Source organism: Mesocricetus auratus, unplaced genomic scaffold (genome assembly GCF_017639785.1).
Source record: "Mesocricetus auratus isolate SY011 unplaced genomic scaffold, BCM_Maur_2.0 Super-Scaffold_100004, whole genome shotgun sequence".
Lineage (NCBI taxonomy): Eukaryota > Metazoa > Chordata > Mammalia > Rodentia > Cricetidae > Mesocricetus > Mesocricetus auratus.
The window spans coordinates 75612670-75624788 of record NW_024429189.1 but is presented as its reverse complement, the minus strand read 5'-3'; the positions used below and the strand labels follow the sequence as shown (position 1 = coordinate 75624788).

The 12119-nt window shown below is 35.9% G+C and overlaps 1 pseudogene; it reads right to left on the bottom strand.

Annotated features, from left to right (window-relative positions):
- Positions 1–4987: 4987 nt before the first annotated feature.
- Positions 4988–6083, bottom strand: LOC101838177 (annotated as a pseudogene).
- Positions 6084–12119: the final 6036 nt, after the last annotated feature.

Sequence of the window (12119 nt, the reverse complement as noted above, 5' to 3'; positions counted from 1 at the left end):
TACTCTATGCATGATTTAAAAATACTCTCTGTAAAAAAGCAACTCCAGAGTTTGTACCTGTTCTCTAGACAGTTCTTTGCCCATAATGCTCATATAACCAAGGAATCTTCTCCATTGGAATGTCGTACAGAAACATCAATTATAATATTCCCTAAACAAAACTCTTATGTCTGTTTGTCCTGGTCCTTCAAAGGTACAATTGCATCTTCTTGAAGGGATCCTTATTACCACCCTTTTTCAATGTTATATACAAACCATAAGCAAGATCAAAAAGTTCTTCATATCTACTTTCAAGGTAATTCTTGAATATAATCTACCTTTAATCCTGACATTATTTTTAATTTTGTCTACTGAAACATCAATTCATGCTTGATTTGTAATATTCTTTTTTCATCAGTACAATAAAGCCCTTATGTTGATTTTACTATCACGTGTAAAAATCACCTGAGTTTGGGAAACAAGGACTCATAAAAGTAACTGTCATCTCAGAAAGGTACCCCTATGTCAGGCAGTACTTTCAAAAATTTTCTTACTTCTTTAAGAATTTGTACAATGTGTTTTTATCATATTCACACACCCCTCACAGATCTAGTCTCTCTTCCATACACACCCAGTGTTGGTACTTCTATCTTTGCTTTAAACCCATAGAATCTTATTTTTGCTGTCCATATATTCTTCTTTGTGTGCTCTTCTTCTGGAGCTGTATTGATATAACAGGGTCTATAAACAGAGAAAACTGACTCCCTGTCTCCATTACCAACAACTCTTCAGTGGATATGTGGTCTTCATGCCTATTCCTTCTTTCCATGCTGGTATTTCGTTGAGCCTGTAAATTTCTTGCATATGCTACAACAACTATTGTAAGCTTGTATGTACAACTTCTCCACTGTTGTAGGAAAGCTTTGTCTTTTAGTAATCATGTACCACCACTGGCTCTTAGAAGACCTTTCTGATCACAGTCTGCAATGATCCTTGAATATTGCAAGAAGATGCATAATAGATTTCCTATTTAGGTGTAAGAATTCCTCAGACTTTTATTCTCTGCATCTTGACCAGTTATAGCTGTCTGTGAAAATCTCTAGCTTCTGACAGAGGATGAGAGATGAATTGATCTTTGGATACAATATCAATTCTTAAGGAGTATGTTTAATGCTATGTCTATTTAGTAGAATAACAGTAATAGCTTCATTCCTAGGAATTGTGATCAGCATAGCCACAAGATCCTTGACCCCAGTGTGGAACAAGACTTTTATCCTTTCAGATAGAAGTTGGTTACTCTTATGATATTCATGTCATTATTGCTCCAGTTGGCACATCTTTCTGGAAGAGTTCAAGTCTGGTCAATATTGATGATAACTGTTCTCCTCTATTGATGTCCATAACACCTTTCTATAATATGGAAGATAGTCAGTAGGAGTAGAACTTTCAGGTTAATACATACTTAATTCTTCCATGTTCTATGATTCAAGTATGTGGTGTCCTCAGAAGTAGGATCTTAATGCCATGCTCTGGAAGATACCAATAGCATTGACAATAACCTATAATATTTAGAGGGGTGTGAGACCTCCCATACCAACAACTTAAGAAGATAAATCATTCTTGGCACTGCAGTTTTATTTGTCCACCTGTGGTAGGGATATTTTATTTGTGCTATAGGATAACTCACTGAAAGTATTTACATATATGGGTATTTTAAGAAGCTTCTAAATAAGTATGTTTTATAGATTTTTAAAGGATCTTTAATATTAGTAATTCTTCCCCCAACCCCTGTTCTACCCTGTCCTCTAATTCCCAATTCTAATTTAGCCCTTTCATGTTTCATTATTACTCTTTTAACTCTTTATACCTGTGAGTTATATTCCCACTTCCCATGCAAGCCCTTACTCTATGACCCATTAGGTATTTCCTGACCTCTTTGGTTATCAATAATAAAGCTTACAAACCTGAAATTTCAAAGCTAACACCATAAGAAGAAAAAAAGAATCTTGCTTCTCATTTTCCACTTTCTGGGTCTGGCTTACCTCATTCAGAATGATAGTTCCTGGCTTCATCTATTTACCTACAAATTTCATAAATATTTGAAATAAGATGTAATTCAACTGTTCTTAAAGGAACTCAATATCTTAGGTGTTTTCTCTTTATTTTCCAGGTATTTACTCTTATCTTTGTTGTAAAGATGAGTAAACCAAAGCCCTGGTTAGATAGAAAACCATTCAAATCATTCATTCAGGAAATGTCATGATCAAAATTTGAATCAAGTTGGCTGAGCTAATGCTACTCATTGCTCTTAAATTCAGGGACTGCTTATTAACATTGGCACTAATTCAAAAATGAAAATTTTATAGCAATCATATACTTTGAACACTGGATACTAGATAATAAAATTCTAACAATACCATTTATGATGAGTTCTAATTTTCAACTTGACACAACCTAGAATTGTCCAGATAGAGGGTCTTAATGAAGAATTTCTAGATCCTGTTAGCCTATGGTCTTGGTTATGGGGGATGATCTTGATCATTCACTGAGATGATAATACATTAAATATGGCGGCACCTTCTGGTAACAGTGCACATGAAAGGAGATGGAAGAAGGAAAGCTTTGCTTTTATTACTTGCTTGGCCTTTAGTACTGTTACTAAATTCATTTGGATAACTGCTACCACTGAAAATTCCTGGAGTGATATTAGAACAAGATTTTTCAGGAATCCAATATAGACTGAAGACCAACAGGCATCCAAGAATCCTCTAGACTTTTGGTGCCACACTGGGACTGCTGAGACATTCAGGCTTTTGGCTTTAGCAACTAATTGATCATTTTCCTGTCTTTCTAGTGTGAGTCAGGTATTATTGTACTACTAATAAGTTAGGCTGTGATCCAGTCTAATAAGTCCTCTTGTAATGTATGTTAATGCTATCTTTTTTCTATAGAAAACTCTGACTAATACAGCATTATTCTTACAGTTCCTGTTTACTAATCATGTAGCAACCTTTAATCAAACTGTGTGACACACTTCCATAATACACTCAGATTTCCACCTAAATAACAAAATGTCTGCAATTTTAATTCTTTTTTCCTGTTGTTGTTGTTGAATGCCAATCTGAGGGATGGGCAGCCTGAGTGACTCGATAATGACCATGATGTATATTTAATAAAAATTCGCTAGATACTTATGGTAATCAATCCCCATGCTTTTCTGTAGTCACATTTATAAATACAAAACACTTTTCATCATTAAACAGGTACTCTAGAGGGTATTTGGGCCAGGGATTTGTGGACCAATTGGTGAATGACTTGGTAATTTTCTTATCAGCTTTACAAAACCTATAATTTAAATTTATGTCTCTGGTAAATGACCACAGATGAACTTTCAGAGACCTTTGGGTTGCCTAAGAATAGACATCCATAAAATGTTAAATGTGCTCATGGTGAGGAAGGTCACTGTGTTGTGCTTAAATTGGCAATCATGAGGCTATTGTAATCACTCTCCAAGCACTTGAGTGTTTTGATACTCATGTGATAATTTTTTTTCTCCCTTTGCCCTTGCACCTATTGGTCTACCAGAATAAAATCCATTTTGAAAAGATGACAAACAAGAAGCCTTGGAATAAATTTACATAAATAAGTGAAACTGAAGCATGAGGCATGTTAATAATAAGGCCCCGGATGAAGTTGACGTTAGATGACAAAACATGCAGAGTATTAAGAAAGTTGGGGCAGACATCTCTCTTGTTTCTCAGAAATGAAAGCTGCTCATGTTAGCAATTTACTGGCACTAAATTCCTTCTTGCAGAAAAAACATAGTATCAAATATAGGTGGCATATTTACACTTGTATTGTTTCCTTATAAAAAATCCATAGCCCTCTTAAGAAATAGAATTAATATTAAACATTCCTTTGGCTGAATCTCATGCAGACACTAATGTGAGGCTGAAAAGAGCTTGCATCTGGTAAGCAATTTTGAGGGCTTCTTTTGTTATATTTTATAGTATTAAAATGTAGATCTCATTCTCATTTAATTCCTTTAAACTCTGTTCTATATGTTTTACTATAAGTGGATGTATTCATGTAATTGATGAAGACGTTGACATTATAACTCCATTATCTTAAAATTCCCTTGACTGCCTGAATAGATAGCTATAAAATAAATGAAAACAAGTGTCAACATCAAATCTGAGCACAGTTCCAATGGTCCAGTTAGGTATTTTCAGTTCTAGTCTCTGTCAGCCTTATATTTGCAAATTCTTTCTTGTGTTTAGTTCATTAATATTGTTACTCATCATTAATTATCCATAATGTGCTAATAATTGTTAATAAGTACTCAAAGGTCTGGTTGCTTGCAATCTACCTCGGAATCTCCCTGTTTAATTCTATCCTTATGTGTAATTACATTCTCTCTCTCTCTCTCTCTCTCTCTGTCTCTCTGTCTCTCTGTCTCTCCCTCTCTCTCTCTCTCTCTCTCTCTCTCTCTCTCTCTCTCTATGTGTGTGTGTGTGTGTGTGTGTGTGTGTCTTCCTACTTTTGCTACTTCTGGACTCACACCACTCAGTGTAAAAGCAAACTTGGATATATTTTCTATTCTTCATCTAATGTCTATTTCTCTAACAAATCCAGTATTAACCTGAAATATCCGTTACCCTGAGTTGCCCTATTCAATTTAATGTGACCTGTTGGTTGTATGAACATACTTTTAATGAATTACCAGTCTCTTGTGAGAATAAAATGATCCCGTGTCACAGGAATGCTTCTTTCCAATGTAGACTCACAGTTCATCATAAAGCCAGTGTAACCAACCTTCATGAAACAGTGGAATATTCCAATAGGTGAGAATCTTTCTGGGAATAATCTAATTTATTATGCTCATAATGTCAACTTGGAAATACCTCACAGTTTTTTGGAGGGGGGTGCAGTGAACTTTATTGATGGTATTCAAGAGCATAGGGCTCCCCAAGCCCCTCCTTATTTTATTTTGGGGTCTGGGATGGAAACTGTGAGGGAGATGATCAGTGTGGAATTGTTGGACAGGAACTTCTCAGCAGCCAGGGCCTCTCTTTTCCTCGAGTCCTTGCTGGGGGTGGATGGTCCAGAGTGGGCTTCTTACTTCTTGGAGGCCATATAGGCCATGCTATCCACCATCCTGTTGCTGTAGCCCAATTCCTTGTCATACCAGGAAATGAGCTTTACGAAGTTGTCATTGAGAGCAATGCCAGGCCCAGCATCAAAGGTGGAAGAGTGGGAGTCACTGTTGAAGTCACAGGAGACAACATAGTCCATGGTGTACCCTAGGATGCCCTTCAATGGGCCCTCAGATGCCTGCTTCCCCACCTTCTTGATGTCTTCATACTTGGCAGCGACATGTCAGATCTACACTGGACACATTATGGGCAGGAACACGGAAAGCCCACCAGTGAACTTCCCATTCAGCTCTGGGATGACCTTGCCCACAGCTTTGAGAGCACTAGTGAATGCAGGGATGATATTGTGGGCAGTCCCACAGCCATCATGCCACAGCTTCCTGGAGGGGCCATCCACAGTCTTCTGGGTAGCAGTGATGGCATGAACTGTGATCATGAGTCCTTCCACAATGCCAAAGTTGTCATGGATGACCTCGGCCAAGGAGGCTAAGCAATTGGTGGTACAGGAAGCATGGCTGATAATCTGGAGAGAGTTGTCATACTGCCATGGTTCACACCCATCACAAACATGGGAGCATCAGCAGAAGGGACAGAGATGATTACTCTTTTGGGCCTACTTTTCAAGTGGGCCTCAGTCTTCTCCATGGTGTTGAAGACATCAGTAGACTCCCACAACATACTCAGCACCAGCATCACCCCATTTGATGTAGGTGGGATCTTGCTCCTGGAAGATAGTGATGGCCTTCCTGTTAACACCAAGCTTCTCATTCTCAGCCTTGACTGTGCCTTTGAACTTGCCATGGATAGAGTTATACTGGAACATGTAGACCATGTGGTTGACGTTAATGAAAGGGCCATTGATGGCAACAATGTTCAATTTGCCAGAATTGAAGGCAGCCCTGGTACCAGGCATCCATTACCACCAAATCGATTCATGCCAATCCTCATTGTTGTGTCTCAGGAACGAGGCTGGCACTGCATGAAAAGACATGGCTGTGTCTAGAATAGGGAGCAGCAGAAAGTCTCTATATACAGATAGTCTCAGTTTGTTTCATGTGAGACCCCATTTGGGAATGGCATTGTGGTTGAATTCAAATATCTACATGCTGTTTTCTGAGTGAAGGAAAGATCTTATTTGTATGGTTATAATTACCTAAACAAAATCTGAGTACTAACAGACATACGCCCCAGCAGAAGTCTTTTACTGGCTCCTAAGTTGTTCATATAAGTTTTTCATATGCTATGTGACAAATGGAGATTTCTCAGAATATGCACACAATGAATAGCAGTGGTGGAAGGATTTTCCTTGATGGAGGCAGTTTAGATATAATAGGAAAAGTATTTTCTGTGGGGTTTACAGAAGAAAATCAACTTTGAAATGCCAGCTTTAAAGCCAGAACAATGATTCTTTGAGAAAAAGTGCTTGATCTTCAGATTCATAGTCTGAATGTAATATTTGAAACCTGTGATGGCAGGGAGGAATCTACTCCTGCAAGTCATGCCCACTCTTCCCCCACAATGAGTAAACAAATAAACAATAGGAATTATAATATATGCACCATTTTCCTCTGAACCCCAGAAATGGTTAATGAAGCAATGCTCTCTACTTTTTAGCTTCCAATATTCTTGACAACTTTATCATCTTTTTCATTGCTATCAAACTTGTTTCTCTACTGTCACTTACAATGTTAGATTGTACCATGATAACACTCTCTATTCTTTACCCAGCTTGTTGGCATACACTTTTCTAGTACTTTTGGAGTATTTTTGCTAAAGAGAACTATGTTTATCTGCCTATTGGCTCTAACTTTGTTCATGGCAATTATATGTTACTGATGATGGAGTATTAGAAGGTAATAAATAAAAATAGACCTTTACCTTTAAAAGGCTGGGATATTGGGCTTCTCTTTTTATCATCTTGATTTTACATGAGAGTAACATTTCTGGATTAGGCTGCTTATACACAAAATAGTATAAAACACATACCTATGCTTAGTAAACCTAAGCTGGATAAACATGACCCACCTCAACTCTTTCATAGCCAAATGGATTTTATGTAAATAAAATTGCTGTTTTAACTATTAACTATTACAGAAGTAGCTAACTGAATGTGTGGTATAATCACATTATGTACTTAACAATTGTTGCCTTAGTTTTATAACCGGCAAATCAGTGAAAAAAATTAAGTCTATACAAATGACAGTTGATGACAAAATGATGGAAAATTGCAGAAGTAGAAAATGAATTAGGTAGAATGTAGAACTCAAGGCAAAGTGTTGAAAGTATATTGCCATTTCTGTTACATCTCCTAGAAACTTTAAAATACTGAAAGAAATTAGGAAAATATTAAAACAAATTATGGACATAATTTTCCAAGAACATATTGACTGTAAACTGTTTGATTCATAACTCTAATCTCTCCAGAAAGAAGAAGAATCTATAATTTAGACAACTGCTTGGAGTGAAGATGAATTCTCTAACAGTTGAGAGATTTGAATCCAGAATGAAGATCAACAATGGGATGTGGTTATAATTCCCTTTGCGAAGGCCTTTGAGGAAGTGCACCTAGAAGACTGAATTTCACAAAAGGTTATTTAGAAGGATTAATGTTATTAAGAACCAATTAAGATAATTAGATATCAGTTGTATTAAAGTATATGGATTTCTACTAGTCATCTAATTCTCTTATAATTTAAAAATTGATCCATTACTCATACTAAGTATATTTCAAGGGCTGAGTAGTCATGATTAGTGGATACCTTGTTATATAAAACAGATATTTAAACATATGTTGTTATATTCCTGATTTCACTAGCTTTGGGTAGTTGACTAGGTTTATTATGCTGGGTAGAATTTCTTTTTGTTGAGTGGATCTTAAGTCCAATTAGAGTGCTGTTGGTTATCACAAGGTGTATGTGCCAGTGTTGTCCCCTCAGGGTTATTGCATCAGTCTGGCTCATTGTTGTGGTTCATAGGCAGCATAGATGGGTAGGATGCATATACGTGCGTGTGTGTGTGTGTGTGTGTGTGTGTGTGTGTGTGTGTGTTCAACAACAGTTAATGAAAAAGATGCCAATAATTTGAAAGAGAGCAAGGAAAGCTATGTTGGAGAGCTGGGAGGGAGGAAAGGAAAGAAAGAAATCATGCAATTTTAATCTAAAAAATAAAAAAGTTTAAAATTTCACTTTAATTATTGTGAGTTATATTAGACAACACTGGCAAAGCCATTTAGCAAATCTTAGGAAATGTCACAGACAACTTGATTTGCATACTTACTGACATTCTTGAGAAAGAAAGTTTACAATAACCATTGGGTATCCTATATTCTACAAGCAGAAAATGGTTCAGCCATAAGAGAAAACATATATTACAGTTGCCTACTTATAAATAAGTAATAATAAAAAATCTCAAATAAAAATGATATCTCTGGTATCAAAGACATAAAATAAAGGGAACAAAGTCCAAAAACAGAGAACTGGATTAGTGTCATGTAAGGTAAAATTCTCTACCGTAAGAACAGAGCAACATAATTTTATAATTTAAATGTAGAATTGCATTGATATACTGAATGATTTCTGATTTATAATCTTTAAATATTCATGTATTGACCATTTTAACCTTGTATGTTAGTTGGTGTGACATAAAGAACATTTTACATAGTACCTACATGCAAAGAAAAGCCCATTTCAACCTGATTTCATATTGAAAGTTCTTGGTACAGTTCAACATTTGAGGGAAATTGTAGGTTACAATCCCCATCAAAGGATATGAAATTGCAGAGCATATTTGAGTGACCCCACATGAGTTCAAGTTAAAACAGATGCTCTTCCAGCAACCTAAGAATATCAAGATTCACAATTGTAAGTTGTATCATTTTGAGGGCTGGTCAGTATCAATGGCTGATATCTTGTCATTAACTTCAATAAACCATTCTTAAATTTTATCTAGGTCTCTGTAACTTATAGTATATCTTACAACCCTCCCTCTTGTTTGCTTATTGACTAACTTAATATTCCCTCTCAGCTTTCTTTGAAGTTTGGGTTTTTAGTATGCTTTTCCTTAAAAGCTTCCATTAACTTATTAACAATGTCTTCTTAATTCCATGAACTTTGTGAAGACTTTTTGGAGGTCTATTTCTTTTCCTTTAGTCCTATCTCAATAATTTATAATGTTTCGTTACTGGTTTTCACTACCAATGCCAGGATTTATCTATACTCTAGAATACTTAATCATCAGCATATTATTTAAAATATCACAGGATACACATCAACACAAATTCATCATCTTTAATCCTAAATCTTTACCACATGTTGTTTCTTGGCACAGTGGATGATAGCTCACTCAAATATTAGACCATGCTAAGACCATGGTTGATTAAATCTTTTCCTCCTTTCTCTTATCCAATAAACAACAAACCCTCTTGATTATACTTCTTAGTTTACTTACTTGTGCTTGCATTAGCCACACTAAATTCTTACCTGACATTTTTATCACTTTTAAAATTCTTTGATAGTTTCATTCAAACAAATAATGTGCATGGAAGGTTATTTAATGGAGCTTGTTACTAACTACACCACTGAAAAAAGTGTCACCCCTCTTCCAGCACTCATTATCTATCAATAGTAACCCAAGGAGGAGTAGAGGCTCATGAGCGTGTCATACTTGATGAATTGTTCCCAGGACCTGTCTTGTGCAAGTAACGATACCTTCACTGAATTCATTAATGTAACTATCATGTCATATTTGTCATAATTCCTGTGACTAGGGATACTGAACACATCTAAAAACAGTTATCCATTTGTGTTCCATTTTTAATGTCTATTCAATTCATTAGTTTATTTGCTGTTTGAAAGTTTTGTAACTATGGTATTTAATTTCTTTAGTTCTTTGTAATTTCTGTATACTAGTCTTTTGTTTGAAGGATGCTGGTAACAATTCTGAAATGCAAAGGAAATTATCAGTAAAAATGTCTTCAGTGGCACATTTCCCATTTATCTTCTAGAACTTGTGTTCTATGATGTCACCTGAGCTTTGGGTAGTGTCATACAGATGTCCCATTTAGCCTGAACACTCTACTGTAACATATTATCAGGGCTGAATCATTTATAAATATTTTCATTAGTGATCATTTTCCCACTACAATAGGAATCTTCTCTCTGAAGACTGAGAACAGCAGTGGCAGTAGCAGTAATAGGCGCCACTCTATGTCCTATGAACTCTATGGCCACCACTGGAGTTGAGTAGGTTTACAGTGCTGACCATGAAATTTATATTGTGGCGCCAGCTTCCACAAGAGGTTGGTGGACTTCCCCCAGTATTCATGCTACTATTGCAGCTGTGTGTATGCATTGCCTAGAAAATTGTTATTATCCACAGCTGGGTAAGACTGTTGGTGCCTACTCTCTCCAGATATGTGCATAGCACCTTGAACACTATGAAAGCTATTCATCAGGAGGAAGTCTCAAACTCAGTTCCAGATTATGTCTTCTTATTCTGTTATTGTTGTCTTCAGCAATAGGGTCTGTGATCTAATTTTGGTAGTTACCCAAAACAATAGCAGTAGTCTACATTTCTTTGGGGGACTCTGGGGCCTCCCTGGTCAACAGCTAGTACATGGGAATCTGACATCTGGCACTGAGATTTGGTCTTAATAACTTAGGTAATCTGGAAGTGCTATTATCTACCCCTGTAATCCACTTACCTTAAAACTCCTTTTTAATTTAGAGTTTAATATGCTCACAAAATAGTTAGCTTCCATATGTGTTTTCTTTGTTCTTATTTTTCACTATTCTTTCACATAAATGCCACACTGCCAATTGCTCCTATTTCCCTACCCACTGAAAAACACCACACCTTTATTAGCTCTCCCTCTTTGTACTTTCATATTACCTGTATTTGTTATCTTCCCTCCACTGGGTCTTCCCCGATCTCTCTACCTGATGGTCACCATCTACTTTCCTATTCTGTACTGGCACACCAAGTTATATACAGTACTCCAAGAATTTATATCTAAGATCCACAAATAAGAGAGAGCATGCCATATTTCTCTTTCTGGACTTGGATTCACTTGGCATAATATTTTCAAGTTCTATCAGTTTTGATTTAAATTTTTATGATTTTATTTTTCTTTACAGCTCAATAAAATCCTCTGTGAAGGCACCATGACTTCATTATGCATTCTTTAATCGATGGGCATGTAAAATGGTTCCATTTCTCAAATAAGAATCTGCTAGAATCTCTGTAGTAGGGAGTAGATTACCTTGGATGGATGCTCAGGGGTACAAATATAGATAGGTAAATGACAGTTTTATTGTTAACTTGTTGCAGATTGTCTACATTGATTTCCAGTTTTCAAGTTTTCAAAGTAGTTGGATCTGTTTATACCATTTATGCTTCCAGAAACAGTGGAAAACATTACTCTTTCCTCACAGTTTTGCTAGCACTAGATATTAGCCATTCTGATTGGGATGAAATGCAATTTCAAAATAATTTTAATTTGCATGTTCTTGATAGGGGTGTTGAACACTTTGAAAATCATTTATTAGGGATTTGTATTTCTTTTTTTGAAAGTTCTGTGTTCAGGGTTTTTGTTGTTGTTGCTGTTCAATCCATTTGTTGTTTTTAATTAGGTTGTTTATTTTATAGATGTTTAGCTTTTAAATTCTTTGTGTATTATAGAAATTAATCCTCTTTCAGATACATAGCTTGCCATAGACAGTGTCTTTATTCAATTAACAGTTTCTTTTGAAAATTGGATTGTTTTTAATTTTATGAAGTCCCACATGTCAGTTGGTTCTATTTCCTGAGAGACCAGAATATTATTCAGATAGCCATCTTGTTTGAAGTGATTGTTATCTTTGTTCATATTTTTGTTACATTGCCTAAAATACTTTGTCATTTCTTTACATACCTGAGGATAAGAGTCTTGTTACACAATGACAAATGAAACTCATCTTAACTACTGTATTATTCAGCCTATCACAA